The sequence below is a fragment of the Artibeus jamaicensis genome, unplaced genomic scaffold, assembly GCF_021234435.1.
Source record: "Artibeus jamaicensis isolate MK-2021 breed Jamaican fruit bat unplaced genomic scaffold, CSHL_Jam_final scaffold_847, whole genome shotgun sequence".
Classification (NCBI taxonomy): domain Eukaryota; kingdom Metazoa; phylum Chordata; class Mammalia; order Chiroptera; family Phyllostomidae; genus Artibeus; species Artibeus jamaicensis.
This window is the reverse complement of record NW_026522057.1, coordinates 4429479-4451822: the sequence shown is the minus strand read 5'-3', so window position 1 is coordinate 4451822 and position 22344 is coordinate 4429479. Positions and strand designations below refer to the sequence as shown.

Sequence of the window (22344 nt, the reverse complement as noted above, 5' to 3'; positions counted from 1 at the left end):
TTAGGAACTGGGAGAAAATAAATTTCTGTTATTTCAGCCACCCAGCCTGTGGTATTTTGTTACAGCAGCCCTCCCTGACTAATACACATGGGTCATAGGACAAATGAGACTATAGTAATTCTCTGAGAGGACTTCATGAAACAGTCATTGGTTTCCAAGTTGCTCTAAAGAAACTTCACTTTTTCTTTTACAAAATAAAAAACAAAAGAAAATAAAATACTTAACTGGAAGTTCACTTTTATCCTGTTTTGAATCTTAACTCTATTTTTCCTTAAAGACTATTTTTCCTTAAATGCTTTAGGCAAGTAACTGCCTCAGTTTTTTATCAGTAAAAAAAAAATGGGAATGGTAATGCTAATGCTATTTGCTCCACTGGGTTGTTGTGAAAAATAAAAAGATGGCTTTTTAAAGTGCATAATATAGATAATAGAGATTATTAAGGAAAAACGTGTTTACTACCCTTCTCAGAGAGAAAACTCATCCTGTGAATAACACAATGTGTACTTGCCAAAAGGACAAGCATCTAAGGATGCTAATTCTCACAACTTTCGTAACTAATATAGGAATATGTGCTACAATTACTTTTACTTTGCTTCTTTTCCCTTTGGCTTCCTCTCTTACTCTTGACTGGGACATTTAAAAATTAAGGTAATGTGATCTTGGGGGAAATTAAAGTCTCTGTATTTATTTTAAAACACAGTAATGACACTAAGAGGCTGGAGTAAGAAGAGTAACCTCAATCCTTCAATGTCCAGAGCCCTGATGTCCAGTAGTTTCTGGAACATCCTAGAAAATAGGCACTCTGATTTCTGATAAAAGAGTGTAAGAGCATAGACTAGTAATACCTAAAGCAGTGCCATTCAATAGAACTTTCAGTGATAATGGAAATGTTCTATTTCTCCATTGTCAACTGGGCAGCCACTAGCCACATGTGACATCCAGTAGGAGAAATGCATCTAGTGTGACTGAACAGCTGCATTTTAATTGTATTTAATTTTTATTGAATTTAACTAGATGCATGTCCAGTGGCTACTCTACTGAACAGTACAGATCTTGACAGTGTAAAGATTCTAGTATTTCTGGAAGCCTTTGAAAGGTAATAAGCAACAGAAAAATCTACAAGGCTATGGAAGCATCCTTTTTAAATGTGACAAAACAATCACAACAGGTCATACTTTGAAGCAACAAAAAGTAGAAAAAAATTCTTCATATACTGTGATATTAAGAAAAAATTCAGTTGTAAATTATCACTTGTATATTAAAATAGCAATTATTAGCATTATGTAGTTTGTATTTTAAGTGTTTATTATGTGCCAGATATTGTGCTAAGTATTTCAATAACACCGCCCTCTCCAGTTTAATACCACTTAGTATGGTATCATTACCCCTTTTTACAAATAAGGAAATAATACCAGGGAGATGATTAACTTTCTAAAAGGTTAGAAAAAAAGGCAGGATTTGAACACAAAAACTATGCTTTTAATATCACTCTCTCTCCCCTTAAAACAAATAAACAAATAAAAAAGAAACCATATAATCACTTCCAACATAAAATAGCCTGCTTGGGAAGAACTACAACCAGGTGTGAATGTAGATGTTCTACCCATTTTACTTGATCTGGACACTGAATAAGATTAGGCACAGTCTGGGATTTAATGAGGTAAAATTAGTTTAAACAAAGGATGCCCATTGCTACCATGATTTAAATATTCACAGAGCTTGGAAAATACAAAAGTAATGCAGGTTTACATGCTGGGGAAGGAAGGGCAGAAGAGACCAAGGAAGGAAGAATGAAAACTGGAGAAATATTAAACATACTTCTGAAAACCCATTACAAAACAGAACTCTTTCAGTGTTATATAACAGTGTGGTTTTAATAAGCCATAATTCTATGCCAATATGCACAGAAATTAAATTGAAACACTGGGAGCAGGACTATCCCACTGTGGTCATGGAGGACAAGCTACGGAGGAGGCTGGAGACTGATCTGAGATGTGCCACTGATCAGCCACTCTCTTCTTAGGAAGTATTCCTAGTGCCTTTCAAATGGTCCTCTGCCTCCAGCTCTCATTTACTTTGTTCCATTCAGAGATGAGTGTGATAAGATGGTAATATTCCTCTGGGATGATCCCCCAGAAGAGGGGAGGCGGGGAAGTAAGCTAGGCAATCACTTTCTTAAAGAGACCAGTGAATTCTGTCTTGCAGCAGATGTGAACAAAGAAGATGGAGCAAATCTCTCTCTATTTGGTGATCGTCCCTCCCCCCACTCTCTGTAGCAATTATGCATCTCTGCACATGCACAGAGAGAAGAATCCCAAGAGAATATCACTATCTTCTTTAACAGGCCAAGCAGCAAACAATAAGTGGCTAATGAAAATGCAGAAAAGCCATGGCTACCTTTGTCTTACAGGCCATCCTAGTAGGCTTGAACTATGTATAATGTTTATCCTTTCCAGAGGCTTACAGAGGTATGATCCAGAGCACAGGAGAAGCTAATGCTTTTTAGAATGCATCTGGCTCATGCTTCTAGAACAGGGAAGATTACTAATACCAGTGGTACCACATCATAATTCCTAGAAATGCATAGCATATTTGGATAACAGTCCATAATTTATTATAGATTTAAAGGGGTAAGCTACAGAGACAAATGACAGCAACTGAATGAGATGAGAACAGGTAAGTAGGTAGGCAGAAACTTGTGAACAGACTCATCTGCCCTACTAAGACAATGGTGTATTACACATGGAAGCATTTGGTGTCACCCCAAAGATTATATTAGACATTCAATATCAAGATCTCATTTCTTATTGGTATTTTATATATAAAAGGGATTTTAACATTTTTCAGACTTTTACATACATTATTTCCAATGTTCATACAGCTTCAACACTTACATGTTTACTAAATTCTGATACTGATTATGAGCTTATGATGTAGTAAGTTCATATGTAGTAAGAAGGGCAAAATTTAGAGGCTAAAGATCTAGGAATAAATCTTGCTGTTCAGAGTTAAGATTTTGAATAAGTCTCATAACCCCATATTGTTTCCATAAAACAGGAATAGGAATAGTACCATTTCATAAGATTACTGTAGAGACTGTATAACTGTGTGAAGAGTACTTTGCAAACTGTAAAGAGCTGTATAAATGATGTGCCGGCCTTGTTAAAATTGCAGGATTAAGTTGGCAAGAAAGGGTGAGATTCTTTTATTCACTGTAGTCACTTTTTGTGATACACACATTCATACACAACCTAATAGAGGATAACTCTATTTCTACTATGTATAAATACAGGTTCTGACCTTTTCGAGGATCTGATTTTTGCATGGTACCATCGGCTATACCAAATAGGAAATCATTTCTCTTTAGTAAGATGGAGAAATCTAGAAGCAAAAGACAGAAAAAATTAGAAATGTGAACAAACTATTGTAGAGAAAAGAGGATGTACGGTGAAATTAGGATTTTATCAGAGGAAACCAGCAGTCTGGACACTCAGGCAGGCCTTTCCAAGGGCTGTGATTTGGTTATGTTTCCAATTTCTGGGATCCTTCCCTCATCTTTGTAGGTTCAGAATCCTAATTATGTTAAAAATAGAATAGACTCTTGACAGATCTTGGGTCATTAAACAATGATAGGTAAATTAGAATGTTTATTAACTTACTGCGAGAAATATAACAGCCAAATGAACTAAAATATTGTACACTGAAAACTACAAAACACTGTTGAAAAATATTAAAGGAAACATAAATATTTCAATGTCTCTGGTTATATTTTGCTCACTTGTTTATTTTGTTGATTAGGTTCCACTTATTGGTTGAGGTCATATGGTATTTGTCTTTCACTGCCTGGCTTAGAACTGACAGTAACCAGAAGGGAGGAGGCGGGTATAATGGGGAAAAAGAGGGGAAGGGTCATCAAGGAACATGTATAAAGGACACATAGACAAAAGCCAAAAGGGGGTAGGATGGAGGGTGGGAGGTGGGGATGGGTGGGGTGGGGAGGGAAATGGGGACAACTGTACTTAAACAACAATAAAAAAAGGTAGAGTAGGCTTAAATGTAAATAAATAAATAAACTTGAAAAGCCCAAAGACTCAGTAGATGGTGTCAAATGGTCAATGATAATATTAAAATGGAAAAAAAACATAAATAAATGGAAAGACATCTGTGTTCATAAATTGGAAGACTAATATTGTTAAGATGACAATAATACCCAAAGTGATCTAAAGACTCAATCCCTGTCAAAATCCCAATGATTTTTTTGCAGAAATATAAAAAGTCATCTAAAATTCACGTGAAATTTCAAAGAACCCCAAATAGCTTAAACAATCTTGAAAATGAAGAACAAATTTGGCAGACTCATACCTCCTGATTTTAAAACCTACTACAAAGCTACAGTAATCAAAACAGTGTGACATGGGTATAAGGACAGATATATAGACAAATTGAATAGAAGAAAGGGCCCCCAAAATAACCCCTAACTTATACAGTAAAATGATTTTCAACAAAGGTGCCAAGACCATTCACATTTGGGAAAAAGATACCCATTTCAGCAAATAATGATGGGAAACTTGGATACCCAAATGCTAAACATACAATAAAATAGAATGTTTACCTTACACTATACCAAACATTAACTCAAAATGCCTCAAAGCCCTAAACATAAGAGCTAAAATTATAAATCTCATAGTAGAAAACATTAGGGAAATGCAAGTCAAAATTACAATGAGATGCCACTTCACTCACATCCATTAGAAGGGCTATTATGAAAATAAAAATAAGTGCTGGTGAGGATGTGGAGAATTAGAATACCTGCAAATTGTTAGTGGGAATGAAAAATGGTACAGGTGCTGTGGAAAATCTCAGAAAGTTAAACATAGAATTACCGTATGATTACCATATTATCTAGCAACTCTACTCCCAGATACATACCCAAATAATTGAGAGCAAGGACTGAAACAGATACTTGTGCACTAATGTTCATAGTAGCATTACTCGCAATAGCCAAAGGGAAAAAGCAATCCAAGTATCCATCAATAAATGAACAGATAAACAGATGTGGTGTATATGCTCGCTCACACTCACACACACACACACACACACACACACACAGGAATATTATTCAGCCATAAAAAGTAATAAAATTCTGATTTTTGCTATAACATGATGAATCTCAAAAACATTATGCTAAGTAAAATGAGCCAAAACTGAAGTGACAAATATTGTGTAATTCCGCTTATATTTGTTAATTGGAATAGCCAAATTTACAGAAATGGAAAGTAAAATGAATTCCAGGGGCTGGGCAGGGTGGGTAATGGAGAGTTATGATTTAACAGGTTCATGGTTTCCATTTGGGATGATGGAAAAGCTGCGAAAATGGATTAGTGAATGCTACCTAACATTGAAATGTACTTGAGTTAAAAGGTAAAATTTGTTATGTGTATTTTATCACATACAAAAAACCCAAACAGCCAATAAGTGACTCTGCTGCAGAGTGTGACAGTCCTGTTCAACCAACTTCTAACAGGAATACAAAAAGCCTCACAGGACTCTTAAGAAATTCAGTCCTGGAGTCATAGCATTCCCCTTCCTGGGTAATCATAGATGGAACCTCCAATTAGTCTTCTTTATAACCTCCCATTTAGTATGTTTTGAAGCTATGTTTTGATAAACACATCCTTTCTTTGGATAATGTTGCTATCTACATATAGCAAGTAGTATAGATGGGTTTTAGATTTGCATATTAATTCTGTCACTAACTATGTAAACTTGGACATGTGACTAAATGTCACTGGACCTCAATTTACGTATCTTTAAAGTGGGAAAAAATAATAGCATCTACTCTGAAGGGTCTGTGAGGGTTAAGTGGCATTAACTATTTTAATGAATGAAAATAAATAAGCACCTGATAGAGAGGAGGTACTTCCTCACCTCCCTAACCTTTTGTCATATTACTGATCACTCACAAGTCAGTTCTCTGTATCTTGGCTCCATTGGCGTCCATGCATCACCACAGTTCTCTGTGGTTTAGAAGGCCTTGCTAGTGGGCAGGGCAGGGGAGAGTAATGGGGGAAATGGGGACAACTGTAATTGAACAACAATAAATTTTTTTTAAAAAAGCCAATGTCAAAAAGACCAAAAGCAAATGCAGACAAATTCATTTTCTGCCTACATCACAAACCTCTCCTTCCATCAGGATTCCATCATCCCTAAAGACAGAGACTATCATAGGCTTATTTTATATCACAAACATTGCCTAGAAAAAAATAACTTTCTCAATTTTTTAAAACTGAATTTTCAACAATTCTAAGTTTTTTACAACAGGATCTTGCATAAATTCCCAAGTACACAAGTTCTATTTCTATGTTTGTAGTACAAAATGAGTATAAACAACAAGGTAAAAATGATAAATATGGTTCCATTTCAGTGCTAAGAAGCTAAGAAAAATCTGTAAGGTGTTAATGGGTGTGACAGTTTAGGATTTCTAAGCCTGCTACACTATAATTGGCTGGTATTAAAAGTGCTAGGGATAAAAGAGTAAGCCTAATATCTCACCATGAAAACATTTAATAATGAAGTTGGTCTAATAGAAGACAAAGTTAGATTATACAGTTCAGAAAAATACACATTTAATCTCCATGTAAAAAGCAAAACATCAGCCCTGACTGGTGTGGCTCAGTGGGTTGGACAGTGCCCCACAAAGAGGAAGGTCGCTGGTTCTATTCCTGGTCAGGGCACATGCCTGGGTTGTGGGCCAGGTCCCCTGTTTGGGGGCGTGGGAGAGGCAACCGAGCAATGTTTCTCTCTCTCTCTTTTTTCACCTTTTTTTATAGTTGTTCAAGCACAGATCTCTCTCTCCCTTTTTTTCTCCCTCCCTCTCCCTCTCTCTAAAAAGAAAAAAGAAATCTTGGGGTTTTTTTGAAGCAAAACATCAAATCACATAATGATCAGAGAATAGCATCAAATCAAGATTCATATTCCTGATTTACTCCTAGATCACACTGGTCAGACATTCAATTTCACCATGTCTGACTGACCTGAACTACTGCGACTACACCATTTTAGGATTACCATCAATATAAACATGCTTAGATATAAAACCAGGATTAGGAGACAAAGAGAACCACAACAGAAAAAAGAAATTGAAAGGTTACCAAAAAATGTAGGCTAGGATCATTTTGCTAAATAAACTTCCATATTGTTAATTTAATGGAACCATCACAGAAGAAAGGGAACCAACTATAAGCTAGGTTCTATGCTAAGCATTTTAAAAATAACTTTTTTGTCTAAGTATAACATACCTAATAAAAAGCACACAAATCATGAGTATGAAGCTCAGTGAACTTTTACAATATGTCTCCAAACCAAGAAAGAGATCATTACTAGCACCTGAAATACTCCCTTTGCATCATCTCCCAGTCATTACTCTACTCAAGAGTAAATGCTGTCTTGACTTCTATCATTGTAGATTAGTTTTGCCTGCTTTGAACATTATAGAAATACTTACATCACATGTACTCTCTTTTATGTCCACTTCCTTCCACTCAACATTTTGTTTGTGAGACTGATCACAGTGCTCCTACCAGGCATTTTTATCTTCATCACATGATCTAAGCACCTAACAGTTATAGCATTTCCCATTTAAGGTTTTAAAAAACCTGTGGTTCTGAAATTAGATTAAGGAACCCAAGGTACCGTGGCTACTAAAAGGAAAGGCTAAAATTAAAGACTGTCTCATTTCAAAGTTCATGTTCTCTTAGGTTCCATTATGCTTGCCTACCACACAGTTTAAAAACAACAGGAAGTCAATCCCTTCCCTAGTTTACTTATCCTAGGCCATATATGTGTATAGAGGTTTAACAAATAGTTACTATGCAACTATAAGACATTATTATTAGCATAAAGAAGGAGCTACTTAGGGCAGTGATTTTCAAACCTTTTTGACTGAGATCCACAGAATTAAATACAGGTGTTTTTACATTATACATTCCTGAAAAACTTTACATTCTGTAAAAAAATATGTATTAAAATAGGCTTGTGGAAAAAGTAAAGTTAGAAACAGGCTACTAAAAGCCCATGGAACTTTGTACCCTTTACACACACACACACACACACACACACACACACACACACACCCATAAGGGTCTAAGTCATTAAGAAAAGGTTAAACTAGGCCCAAAAACTAAACTGAAAAGAAGAAAGAATACAATCCATTTTAGAATAATTTCCAACTAAAATGATTTTTTTAAACAAAGTTTTAATGTGCAAAGAATAAAACAAACTTGTAGCTTCAGAACATCAAATTTCTAAAAGTGACTTATTTCCCCAAGGTTTCCTACAGTGAAGATTTGAATGTCACCATCTGCAGATAGGAGCTACTTAAAAGCTTTTCATGGTAACAAAATTAAAATCTGAGGTCAGATTCATATTGCTTTGGGGGCCCAGAAGAGACTATTAACCCATTTACCACTCTTATCTGTCCACACTGCCCAAGCAGACCTTTGAAAGGTGTCTATGCCACACAGTACCAGACATCTCAAGATCAACTTTATTCTACTAGAGTCTATTAGGATAGAGTCCTGTATAGAAAACTACCTCCTCAGAGATACAACCCTGAAACTAGATTAAATCCTCCCTGCTTAGGCCATGGAGATATTTGGGACAATTCTTTTTTATGTACCAAGAAACTGAGAGGCAACTTAGATCTAAACTTGGCCTGGTCCATTCTTCGTCACTGAGTAGCCACTTCTTCAAGGCTTCAAATTCTTCATCTGAAAACCAGGAGGTTAGAACTCTATAGCGCCTTCCCAGGTACTATATTTATTACAAACTAGCTGCATGCTTCTGTTCCCTCATCCTCCTCCTCTACAAGTGTCTGATTTTATAGCTTCATAGAAAATCCTGTTACTATTGAAATAAGAAAAATTTAACAAATAGTATCAACTGTCTTCCTGCAAGCTCCTCAGGCAATTACCCTAATACCCATTTCTGGTTAGGAAACTTTGAGACTAGCTCTTTCTTCACTGTAACAATAAAAGTGTCTTATGTAAATCCAAAAAAGTATAGCAATCTAAGGAAAGGGCTCACTTCTCTATAAAAACTAACTTCACTGAGAGAGCATGGAATAATCATTGAGTGGTATTAAGCTAAGGCATATCATTGATGTAAAAAATTATTTGGGGATGATACAAAAAGAATATATAATAAGCATTCCAAACAGCTAAGGCAGACAAGTGTTACCATTTGCTTAGTTACTCAGTATTTAGTAGGAATCTTTTTTGTGTTAACTACTGAGAATAATGACACTTTAAACAAGTCAGAAAACCTCTGTAAATAACCATAGAACAAGTAGGGACAAAGAGGCATTGGAGATGAAAAAAAGTATGTCCAGTTGCCTGGATTCTTGAGGTTTTATTTATTTATTTATTTATTTTTAATTTAAAAAAATTTTATTGACTGATTTTGGAGAGAGAGCAGAAGGGAGAGAGAAGAACATCAATTTGTTGTTCCACTTATTTATGCCTTCATTACTTGCTTCCTTTTAAATTTTTTAAATTTATTTTTAGAGAGAGGGGAAGGGAGGGAGAAAGATGGGGAGAGAAACATCAATGTGTGGTTGCCTCTCACATGGCCCCTACTAGGGAACCTGGCCTGCAACCCAGGCATATGCCCTGACTGGGAATGAAACCTGTGACCTCTGGTTCACAGGCCTGCGCTCAATCCACTGAGCTGTACTAGCCAGGAGAGGTTTTATTTTTTAATTCCAGAAATTTAGCTTGCAGAACACAAAATGCCTTTCTCTACTTCCTCAGCTTTTGACCCAGCAATTTATCCCTTAATTAAAACCTACTTTAATTCTCCCTCATTTTAAGTCTCTAGGGTTCACTGGACCAGGGTTAGTGGGAGACTTTATTCCTGAGAACAATTTTATATAGTCGTACTAGTTCAGAGAACTCCAGATATTTACTTCATCAGAATCACTGACAGGTGAGTTCTGGCTAAGATGAAGGCATAGGCAGAAACACTTTGCTTCCTTGCACAACCATATAAAGGATAACAACTGATTTAAAAATAAAGAACAACCAAAACTGCCAGGAAAGCATTTGCATGGAAGTCCAACAACCAAGGAGTTGAAGAAACGATCATCCAGACTGATTTTGTCTCGGAGCACTGAGACAAAGAAATACGGCCCAAATGAAAGAATAGATCAAAACTCCAGAAAAAGAACTAAGTGATGAGGAGATAGATAACCTATCTGATGCAGAATTCAAAACACTGGTAATCAGGATGTTCACAGAACTGACTGAGCTCAGTCGCAAAATGAAGGAAGTAACGAAGACTACACAAAGTGAAATAAAGGAAAATATACAGGGAACCAACATTGAAGGGAAGGAAACTGGAACTCAAATCAATGATTTGGCCCTAGCTGGTGTAGCTCAGTGGATTGAGTGCAGGCCTGTGAACCACATGATCACGGTTCGATTCCCAGTCAGGGCACATGCCTGGGTTGCAGGCCAGTTCCCAGCAGGGGACTAATGAGAGGCAACCACACATTGATATTTCTCTCCTTCTGTCCTTCCCTTCCTCTCTAAAGATAAATAAATAAAATCTTTTAAAAAATAAATGATTTGGAACAGAAGGAAGAAATAAATATCCAACTGGAACAGAATGAAGAAATAAGAATTCAAAAAAATAAGGAGAGGCTTAGGAACCTATGGGAGAACTTTAGGTGTTCCAATATCTGAATCATGGGGGTGCAGGAAGGAGAAGATGAAGAGCAAAATATTGAAAACTTACTTGAACAAATAATGAAGGAAAATTTCCCCAATCTGGTGAAGGAAACAGACTTCCAGGAAGTCTAGGAAGCCCAGAGAGTCCCAAAGAAATTGGACCCAAGGAGTAACACACCAAGACACATCATAATCAAGTTATCCAAGATTAAAGATAAGGAGGGAATCTTAAAAGCAACAAGAGGCTCCCATAAGGCTATCAGCTGATTTCTCAAAAGAAACCTTACAGGCAAGAAGGGGCTAGAGAGAAGTATTCAAAATCATGAAAGGCAAGGACTATATCCTAGATTACACTATCCAGCAAAGTTATCATTTATAATGGAAGGGCAGTTGAGTGCTTCCCAGATAAGGTCAAGTTAAAGGAGTTCATCATTACCAAACTCTTATTATATGAAATGTTAAAGGGACTTATCTAAGGAAAAGAAGAAGATAAAAAATACAAACAGTAAAATGACAATAAACTCACAACTATCAACAACTGAACCTGAAAAACAAAAACTAAGCAAACAACTAAAACAGAAACAGAATCACAGAAATGGAGATCATGTGGAGGGTTATCAGTGGGAAGGGGAAGGAATAGCAGGGAAAAGGTACAGGGAATAAGAAGCATAATAGGTAGGCACAAAATAGACAGAAGGAGATTAAGAACAGTATAGGAAATGGAGAAGCCAAAGAACTTATATGTACAACTCACGGAATGAACTAAGTGGGGGAGGAAATGCTGGACAGTAGGAGGCAGTGCAGGGAGGAGAGTGATAAACAGGAGAAAAAAATTGGTACAACTGTAATAGCATAGTCAATAAAATATACTTAAAAATCACTGAGAGGTGTCTAACTGGTGCAATGCTCTTTAACACAGAGCAGTGATTCATAACTTTTTTCCTACCCTCACATATCTGAAGAATACAAAACACTTAATCAGTGAGGGCAGGCTCATTGAAAGCACTGATTTTCAGCAAGAGGGTAGGAATTAGGATTAATTTGATGGGAAGGGAGGCTCCACCAGGTGAAGGTTTTTCAGAACCTCTGTGGGTATTTGTATAATTAGAAAAAGTACCTCTCCAGTCCACATGCTTCTTCCACTCCTCTTCCCCTCAGCCCCATGCTCTAGAGCAGTGTTGTCCAACAGAAATATAATTCGAGCCCAGTATGTTGGTTTAACTTTTCTACAGTAGTCACAGTTTTTAAAGTTAAAAAAGATAAGTTATTTTAATTATGAATTTTAATTAACACAATATATTGAAATATCATTTCAGCCAGTAATCATTATAAAAGTCAATGAAAATACTTTACATTCTTTTTTATATTGTCTCCAAAATCTGGTGTGTATTATAGCATATCTCAATTCAGATGCTAAATTTTTATTAGAAATACTTGACCTGTATTAATATTACATAAATTTATAGTTGAAAAAGATTCATATACTGTTATTCAAAACATACTTGAAAAGCCCTGGCTGGTGTAGCTCAGTGGATTGAGCACGGGCCTGCGAACCAAAACATACTTGAAATTTTTCCAATAAGTATATCAAGAATCAGTTTTTACATTTAAATTTAATAAATAAGATTTAAAATTAGTACTTCAGTCACACTAAATTCATGGCTATTGTGTTAGACAATCCATATCTAGAGGAAATAAATAACAAAATTAAATGTTAAGCACTTACTATGTACCAAGCATGGTTCTAAGTGTTTGCACTAAATTGTTCAATTCTCACAATCCAGTAAGATAGATACTATTATATTATCTAATTTTATTGATGAGGAAACCATTGCAGAGAGGTATCTTAAAATTTGCACAAAGTTACACAGTTAGTAGTAAATTTACTAATCTAGTAAATGGTGGAGCTTGAATTCAAAGCAAGGTATCTTGGCCCACTTCTTGTTTCTGAAGTTTAAGGTTTTTCCAGGAAAACTGGGCTATTTAGTATGCCCTAGGAATAAACACAGTCTTTTACCTATGTTTGGTTAGAGGCTTCTAGCACTAACCATATGATGATTTTCTCTATCATATGTCCTGTCTTGATTGCATAGACTTTTCTCAATATAGTCCTCACAGCTTGTTAAAGACATCCATGTAACATGAAGACAAATTCTACGTGATTAAAACTCATTTAAAAGACATGTATTCTCTCTTAAAAATATGATATTTTAAAAATTTGAGTAAGTACCCAGCTATTTATCAGCCCTGGAAAATGGGGAAGAGTACCATCAAAGAATCAGAAACTTTGAAGAATTTCTGTGACATACAATCTAAATAGTGCTATATAATGGAGAAAATCAATCCATTGCTGATAGCCTCTAACCAAATGTAGGTAAAGGATTCTATTTACTCCCAGGGCATACTAAATAAATCAACTGTCCTGGGAAAAAACCCAAGCTAAGAAACAAGAAATGGGAGTTGATGGAAAGTAATGAGATACCTGAGATTTTAAGACCTGTGCTAGCTAGCATCTTACTCTTAATCAAGAAAAGCTTCTAGCTACATTGTTTGCCATGAGGCACAAAACATACAGTATCTTTTCAAATTAATTTTAAAGATACTTTAAAAGGAGAAAAAGACAACAAAGACTACCATAAAGAACCTACTCTAAATGTGACACTGAAAAAAGCTTAACCGACGGCACCCACAGGATGCAATGGGATGAGTTAGAAATGACTGGCTAGGAGCACAGATAGTACAAAGAGATCCAAATAATGAATAACCTAGTAAATAAAATTCTTTATAAGAACAAGCAATGCAAATAGAAAAGATATAATTTAACTATAAATATTTGAAATGTATTGGCACTCCTGGCTTCCCAAATTAATTTAAACCTCTTTCAGAAAAGTCCTAAATAATCACCAGAAAAATTTCAATATAGCTGGATAGGTAGGGGGACATATAAACAGACATGTAATATTTACAAGTAATGGTAAAATTCAGGAGGTGAACATAATGTCTTTAATTGCAAAATCCTTTTAATTTTGTTGCATGTTTGAAATTTTTCACAAGTAAAAAAGACTACTTTAAAACATCTCAGAGAAGCTGCTGTCTCAAAACTCAACATTGGGAAACAGTGTAAAGTTGGGTAGGCTAGAACAAAGAGACTAAAAGGAAAGAACCAACATTGTTTTTTTAGCACTTTTACATATACGATCACTTCATCACAACAAATCTGAAAGGCAAATCATATTATCTCCATTACACACATACACCCCACCTTACCCCTAAGTCTCAGAAAATACCTTAATTAGTGAATATTAAACCTGGGATCAAAAAATGCATACAGGTTTAAAAATCTTCCTAAAATCTAAATCTATCTTTATCATTTATTTTCCACAAGTATCTAAGAAAGTGATTCTATTCCAGCTTTACTTGGAGAAGCAATTTAAATAAGAACATATGAAATATATTTTATAAAACATATTTTTACAATATACTATACAAAATATAAACAAATTCTAGTTTCACGCCTTTATTATTTCCAAAGTTAAATGACTAACATATTATCTTATTTGTGTTAGTTATTTGTATACATCTTTTACAGTTATTTTAGCACTATAATTCCCTTGAAATTAGGATCCAGCTCTGACTCATTTCTACACTCTTTGTAGTGGAGCCATAGTTAGTTTAATGAATGTTTACTTACAGAAAGGATGTGATTCTCACAATAGATACATAGGTGGCTAGTACACCTACTCACGTTATCCTTATTAAACATTTGCAGAGTGTTTAAGAAACAAAGGCAGAGTAAACTGATGCTGTTTCTCAGCTAAAAAGCTCATTTGCTGAGCTAAGGCTCCATCCAGTCTTTGCCTTTTGTACCACCAACTCAAAGATACTAAGCCTGATTCTCCAACTGAGAGTCTGGCAGGGTGGCCGAAGGAAAAAGCTTTAATTAGGCCCAGACTGGGCATGGCTCAGATGGTTGGGATTGTCCTGCAAAGGGAAAGGTCACCAGTTCTTTTCCAATCAAGGCACATGCCTGGGTTGTGGGTTCAGTCCCCAGGGTCAGAGCATGTAGGAGAGACAACCAATCAACGTTTCTCTCCTGCATTAATGTTTCTTTCCTGCATAGAGCTTTCCCTCCCTCTCTTTCTCCCTCCCTTCCCCTCTCTCTAATAAAAAATAAATAAAATCTTTAAATAAAGAAAAAGCTTTAGTTATATTTTTTAAATGTTTGGAACCCCCTAAAATATGAATCTTAATATGAATATAAAATGTTGGTAAATGTTCTGATTTCTCTCTTTTACTGGGACAGAGTGGTAGAAGAAAAATAAAAATCCCATGCTTGGTTATAAAGTTACCTAAAAGTCAACAAAAAGAGAAGTTAAAAATATAACATCTGTCCTGGCTGGTGTATCTCAGTGGATTGAATGCAGGCTGGTGAACCAAAAGGTCACTGGTTGGGTTCCCAGTCAGGGCACATGCCTGGGTTGCAGGCCATGTCTCCAGCAAGGGGGCGGGTGAAAGGCAACCACACATTGATGTTTCCCTCTCTGTCTTTCTCCTTCCCTTCCCCTCTCCCTGAAAATAGATAAATAAAATCTTTATTAAAAATATATAACATCTAAGATTTATACTCAGCTCATGGGTGTAATTCCATGTATATATGTTACTTCATATGATTTTCTATAATATCTAGTAAGAGATTGCTATTATTCCCATTTCACCAATGAGGAAACATCAGAGTTACAGTTAGGTGTCTGAACTGGGATGTTAAACAATCTAGATCATGCTCTTTGCAGTATACTATGTTGTTACTTTGCAGTATAGTATGCATAGTATACTTAGCAGTATATTTTGTTTTGCTTCCACAAAACTAACCAATAGCCTTCTGACTGACCTCTTCTCTACTTCCATTCCACCATGTGTATGGCAACCAGAGTAGCCCTTGTAAAACAAAAAGTCAATCATATTGCCTCTCTGTTTAAAATCCTTCAGTGGATTCATATAGCCTATAGAATGAAATCCACCGAAGTCCTTGGCATTGCATGTGTAGCCCTTCAAAACCTAAATTCTTTATGATCTGGCCCCAGCACTTACTTCTCCAACCTCATCTACCCATTTTCTCCTTCTTTTTACCTTCCTCCCCTAAGTTATTCTAAATGGTCTACTGTCCCTCAACTCATCTATAATGAAGTCCCTTTTCCCGTTATACATTCAATTTCTCAGTTTGTAACTCAACCTTCAAAATTTAACTCAGAAATCAATGTATCTCCTCTTTCTCAAACTTCTTAGCACCTTTCCTTAGATAATCATTTCTTCTTCTGTGCTATGTTGATATTGGGTTCTATTTGCAACATTTAAATATGGTATTACAATTATTTGTTTATATGCCTCTACATCCTATTTGACAGTGAAGCCCTAAGGGATGTTTTATTCATGTTTACATCCCTAAGGTCTAATACACTGCCTGACAATACTAGGCATCAGGTATATGCTGAGTTAAATTCAAATCCACTAAATTAAAAAGTACAAAAGTAGGAAAAAGGATTTCGATTTTGCAAAATATAACTATTTCAAAGGGGGCAGGAGAAGCCTGAAATCCTTTATCTGAACTGTCTATAACAATGGCAGTTGCCCTGAAGGTCCCTGCTAGCACACTGTGCCCCAGCTGGGCCTCCAGAAGGTTCATTACTTTCATATTACCATTGTGGCAATTTATTAATGAGCTCAGTGCAAGCAAGATAAATTGAAATGACAGCTCTGGCAACTAACATCTCTTATTTATCATTAGAGCTGGTCTCTCACTAGCAATGCCACAGATAAAACAGCATTTATAGAGTATCTTATAACAGACCTGCAAACTATGTGACTGGCATTAGGGGGAATTCAAAAAGGCACAGGTCCTTATTAGTAGAGGCAAAGAATGTATTGTTAAAAAATAACTCAAAACTGAAAATCACAGATGTCCATTAGAAGTAATGATAAAGGACTCATTATGTAATTCATAATTTATGGGTCAAATGCCTATCCAAAAGCTAACTGAAGTGCCACTGTAGCTTTCCCATGTCACCTAGATGAGAAGGAAACCAAGAGCCAGTACTAGGCTTTCTAGCAGAAGGAAGGTCTGTAAAACTAAAGCTCTAACCCTTCAAAAGTTTAAAGGCTCCTCGGTCCTAGAAGAAAACATAGGCAGTAAAATCTCACACATTGCTCATAGCAATATTTTATTTGATACATCTCCCCAGGCAAGGGAAACAAAAGAAGAAATAAACAAATGAGACTACATCAAATTAAAAAGCTTTTGCACAGCAAAGGAGACCATCAGCAAAATAAAAAGACAACCCACAGAATGGGAGAACATATTTGCCAATACATCTGATAAGGGGTTGATATCCAAAATTTATAAAGAACTTATAAAACTCAACACCAAAAAGCAAACAATCCAATTAGAAAATGTGCTAAGGATCTGAATAGACACTTCTCCAAAGAGAACAGACAGATAGCCAATAAACATATGAAAAGATGCTCAATGTCACTAATCATCAGAAAAATGCAAATTAAAACCACAATGAGATTATCACCTCACACCTGTCAGAATGGCTATCATCAATAAATCTACAAACAAGTGCTGGCAAGGATGTGGAGAAAGGGGAACCCTTTTGCACTGTTAGTGGGAATGCAGACTGGTGCAACCACCGTGGAAGGCAGTATGGAGATATTTCAGAAAACTAAAAATGGATCTACCCTTTGACCCAATGATCCCACTTCTGGGAATTTATTCAAAGAAACCCAAAACACTAATTTGAAAGACTACAAGCAACACTATGTTCACTGCAGCATTATTTAAAATTGCTAAGATATGGAAGCAGCCCAAGTAGATGAGCGGATAAAACAACTATAGGACATTTACACAATGGAATACTACTCAGTTGTAAAAAAGAAAATTCTATCCTTTGGGACAGCATGGATGGACCTGGAAAACATTATGCTAAGTGAAATAAGCCAGTCAGAGAAAGACAAGTACCACACAATTTCACTTATATGTGGAATCTAATGAACAAACAGAACTAAGAAGCAAAATGGAAACTAACTCATAGATAACAGGATGACAGCTATGGTGGCAGGGCGGTGGGGGGGGGAGGTTAAGGGATGGAGGGATTGAGCAAAAAGGAAAAAAGACTCATGGACGTGGACACCAGTGTGGTGATTACATGGAAGCGGAGCATAAGGGGGTTAAATGGTAATGGAAAAAAATACAATAAAAATTTAAAAATAAGTAAAAAAAAAAAAAAAAGGTTTCTTGCTACCAAAGCATCCCTACTAATGCTTTAAAGGTACTCTCCTGAGATCAAACCACCTTATAAGCTGTTAACACAACAAAAGTACCATATTTTGCCATGGTCTTTTTTTGGCCCAAATTTTTGAGGGAAAAATAAAGATGCCATTATACATGGGTATAATGATCACATACCATGGTTATAATACTGGGTATAATAATCCTGTGTATAATGCACACAAAAACATCGGTGTGCATTATACACAGTGAAATGCGGTAAACTTTATAATGCACCTAGACACAAATACGGTTTAAAAGAAGAGAAATGGCAGAAAATCCTGTGGATGCCAAGAGATACCACATATATTCACTGTCTTTCACTAATGACTACAGTACCTCCAAGTAACTATTTTAGCTTCTTAGGGCTGCCATAACAAAGTACCATATACTGGATGTAATAAACAACAGAAATTCATCCTTGCACAGTTCTAGAGGCTAGAAATCTAAAATAAAGATGTTGCAGGGTCATGTTCTCTCTGAAGTTTGCCTGAAGAAGCTCCTTCTTTGCTTCTTCTGGCTTCTGGTAGCCCCAGCAAACCAATAAAGATTTTGGTAATGATGAGAGTGCTGCTCTAACAAGAACTTAAAACTGAGGAAGTAGCTTTGGAATTGGGTAAGTAGAGGATTGACAGAGAAGACCTAGACTATCTTGAAGAGATGGTGGGTGGAAATATGAACATTAAAGATACTTCTAGGGAGGCCTTAGAAGGAAATGATGAACACGTTATTTGACACTGGAGGAAAAACACTTCTTGTTATATTGGCAGCAAATGTGTTTGAACTGTGTCCAGCCATTGGGTGACTTGTAAATTATGAACTTAGATATTTAGTTGAGGAGATTTCTAAGTAAAGTGTTGAAATTGTGGCCTACTTTTCCCTTGGTGCTTATAGTGAAATATGAGAAGAGATGAACTGAAGAATAAACTGTTAAGCAAAAAGGAACCAGCACTTGATAATTTGGAAAATTCTCTGGCTATCCAAACAGTGTGCTCTGGAAACAGGGACAAGGGTGTGGCTGGACAATCATTTGCCTGACTCATGGGTACAATCAACCATTGCAGAATTAGAAATAGAGATGTGGTTATATATACACACAGTTACCAAGGAAAGATCTGTAGTGGACCCTCTCATCAGATGGTTTGGGCCCCATGAATTACAGGACAGACTGAAGGTTTTTGAGAATTTCATATCAGGAGAGGTGCTTCAAGCTTTATCCATTCATCTACTGATGGGTACTTAGGTTGCTTCCATATCCTGGATATTATCCGTAATGCGGCAATGAACATAGGGGTACATATATCTTTTTGAATTAGTGTTTTGGATTTCTTTGGATATATACCCAGAAGTGTAATTGCTGGATTATATGGCAACTCTATTTTTAATTTTTGGAGGAATCTCCATACTGTTTTCCATAGTGGTTACACTAATATACAGTCCCTCCAATAGTGTAAGGGTTCCCTTTTCTCCACATCCTCGCCAACACTTGTTGTTTGTTGATTTATTGATAGCCATTCTGACAGGTGTGAGCCAATATCTCATTGTGGTTTTAATTTGTATTTCCTTGATGACTAGCAATTCTGAATATCTTTTCAGGTCTATTGGCCATCTGTGTGTCCTCTTTGGAGAAATTTCTATTCAGGTCCTCTGCCTTTTTTTTTTTTTTTTGGTTTTTATTAGCCTCTGTCCACTTTTTAATTGGATTGTGTTTTTGGTAAGTCATATGAGATGAGTTCCTTATATATTTTAAATATTAACCCCTTATTGGATGTATCACTTGTGAATATCTTCTCCCATTCAGTAGGTTGTCTTTTCATTTTGTTGGCTTCCTTTGCTGTGCAAAACTCTAGTTTGATGTGGTCCCATTTGATTATTTTTTGAATCCCAAAGAAATAGGACATAAAATTATAAGCCTGTATTTTAGAACAATTTTAGATTTACAGAAGAACTACAAAGGTAATTCAGAGTTCCCATAAACTCTGCACACAGATTCCCCTATTATTAACATCTTATGTTAGTATGATACATTTATTACAATTAATTGGTATACTGTTAATTAATATACTTCCACATTTTATTGAGGTGTTCTTGGTTTTTACCTAACGTCCTTTTTCTGCTCTAGGATCTCAATTAGAAAAACACATTACATTTAGTTGTCATGCCTCCTTAGGTTCTTCTTGGCTGACAGTTTCTTTACTTTCCTTGGTTGATGACTTTCACAGTCTTGAGGAATATTCATCAGGTACTTTGCAAAATGCTCCTCAACTGAGACTTGTCTGGTGTTCTTGTCATGATTAGACTAGAGTTACAGGTTTCGGGGAGGAAGACTACTGAGGTAAAGTTTAACATTTTTAATTCAACTATTTCCTGGACTGTAAGCTCACTGAGGGAAGGAATCACATCTTATTTTGACTTTTGTATACTTACTAGGTATCTGGCAAATATTTGTTGGTTAAGAAGGAAGAAGTAGATGTTCACCAAAGGCTGAGGAGGTACAGAAACTTTGCAACTTATTAAAATATAAACGTTGGCTCTAACAAGAAAACTTCATATATTTGCTCAAATTAAAAATAATTATGACTCTGATTCACTAAAGTGTTCTACAATTTTTCTAGTTTGCTTACATTCTTTGGTGAGATAGGATATATTAAAAAACTCAATTCTTTTTTTAATCCTTGAGGATATGTTTATTGACTTTAGAGAGTAGAAGGTGGGGAGCAGTGGAGAGGGGGAGAGAGGGAGAGATGAAGAGAGAGAAGTATCTATCAGTTGACTCTCCTACATGCCGTGATTGGGGATCAAACCAGCAACCTAGGTATGTGCCCTGACTGGGAATCAAATCTGTAACTTTTAAAAATTTTTGGTGTATACAGGACGATGCTCCAACCAACTGAGCCACCCTGATTTTACCAGTAAACCTTGCCTCCTTCACTGATAAAGTCTCAGAATTCTGTAACACTGGCTGAGGGAAGTGTACCATATTTTGCCATGTATAATGCACTCCTATGTGTAGTGCGCACCCATGTTTTTGTGCACATCATACATAGGAATGCATTATACATGGCAAAATAGTCCCGTTATACATGGGACTATTATACCCATTATTATATCCATGGTATGTAATCATTATACCCATGCATAATGCCCACCCTTATTTTTCCCTCAAAAATTTGGGCAAAAGTGTGTGCATTATACATAGCAAAATATGGTACATGGTGAAATGGAAAGGGCATTAGAGTTGAAGTCAGGCTAATCTGGATTTGAAACTGAGGCCTATCACTTATAAATTGTATGATTTTGGCAGACAGCTTTGAGTCTCAGTTTCTTTATGTATAAAATGGAGCTAATAACACCTGCATGCAGGTGGGTGAAAAAAACTGTATGTTTGCATGTTGCAATGTGACCGAAAGATACCCAAAAAAGGTTATTCCCTTTCTTAATTATCATATGTTACACAGAGTTGGTATGCTTTAAATACATTCTGGAATAAGACTGGATATGTATAAGTAAAGAAAGAGATGCTGGTTGTTACTTTTATAGTGGATAAATACTAAAACAATTTCATGTGCCTTTACATTTTTTCAGGTACTTAATACATGCTTAATATACAGCAGTCACTCAAATGTTTGATGATTCTTTTATCAGATTTGTTGAACCAAGAGTCAAGTGAATCAAATTCCAGTTTTCATGACTCTGGAAATTTCCCTTCTTTAGGCATCAGTTTCTTCACTGAATAACTGACCTCATAGTCATAGAACCTGAGAGTTGTAAATCTTAAGTGATCACTGGCTGCAACTGCCTCTTGCCTAAATCGAAGCCAGTGAGTGGCAGACAGAGATGTGAACTGGGACTCAACCACTAAGCCAAAATTCTTTCCACATATCATATTGCTTACAAGGTCTCTTTCACCTTCTTACCTACGAAATATTGGAGACTGAAATACTGATCATTAGAATATCAACCAATTTTGAAAATACAGTAACAACAGCCTAAGGTCTATTTTTATTAAAACCAGAATATATAGAATAAACAATTGTCATTATTAACCCTAGTTACATTTTTGAGAAATGATAATATAAATATCAAAGGGTTAAAATTCTTTCAACTGTGTTGATATATCAAATGTTTAAAAATAGAGAAGCTCTATTTTGTAGTTTCCCTGACTCCATTTCTCCATAGTTAAATGGAATTATAATTACTAGCCCACAGAACTGGTAGATTGAATTACTACTATTCTCAGATATCCACTTATCTATTATCTTGGTATCCCTTACCGTACCTCAAAGCACAATG

The 22344-nt window shown here is 35.9% G+C and overlaps 1 protein-coding gene across 5 annotated transcripts in view; it reads right to left on the bottom strand.

Moving 5' to 3' along the window:
- Nucleotides 1-22344, bottom strand: part of SCMH1 (Scm polycomb group protein homolog 1) — a 143537-nt gene that overhangs the window by 108680 nt on the left and 12513 nt on the right. For 4 of the 5 annotated variants that reach the window (XM_037149406.2, XM_037149408.2, XM_037149414.2 and 1 more), the window contains exon 2: nt 3301-3381. The exons of the other annotated variant lie outside the window; for it this stretch is intronic. The gene's annotated coding sequence lies outside the window, so the exon portion shown is untranslated. The remainder of the gene's footprint in view (nt 1-3300; nt 3382-22344) is intronic. 5 annotated transcript variants of the gene reach the window in all.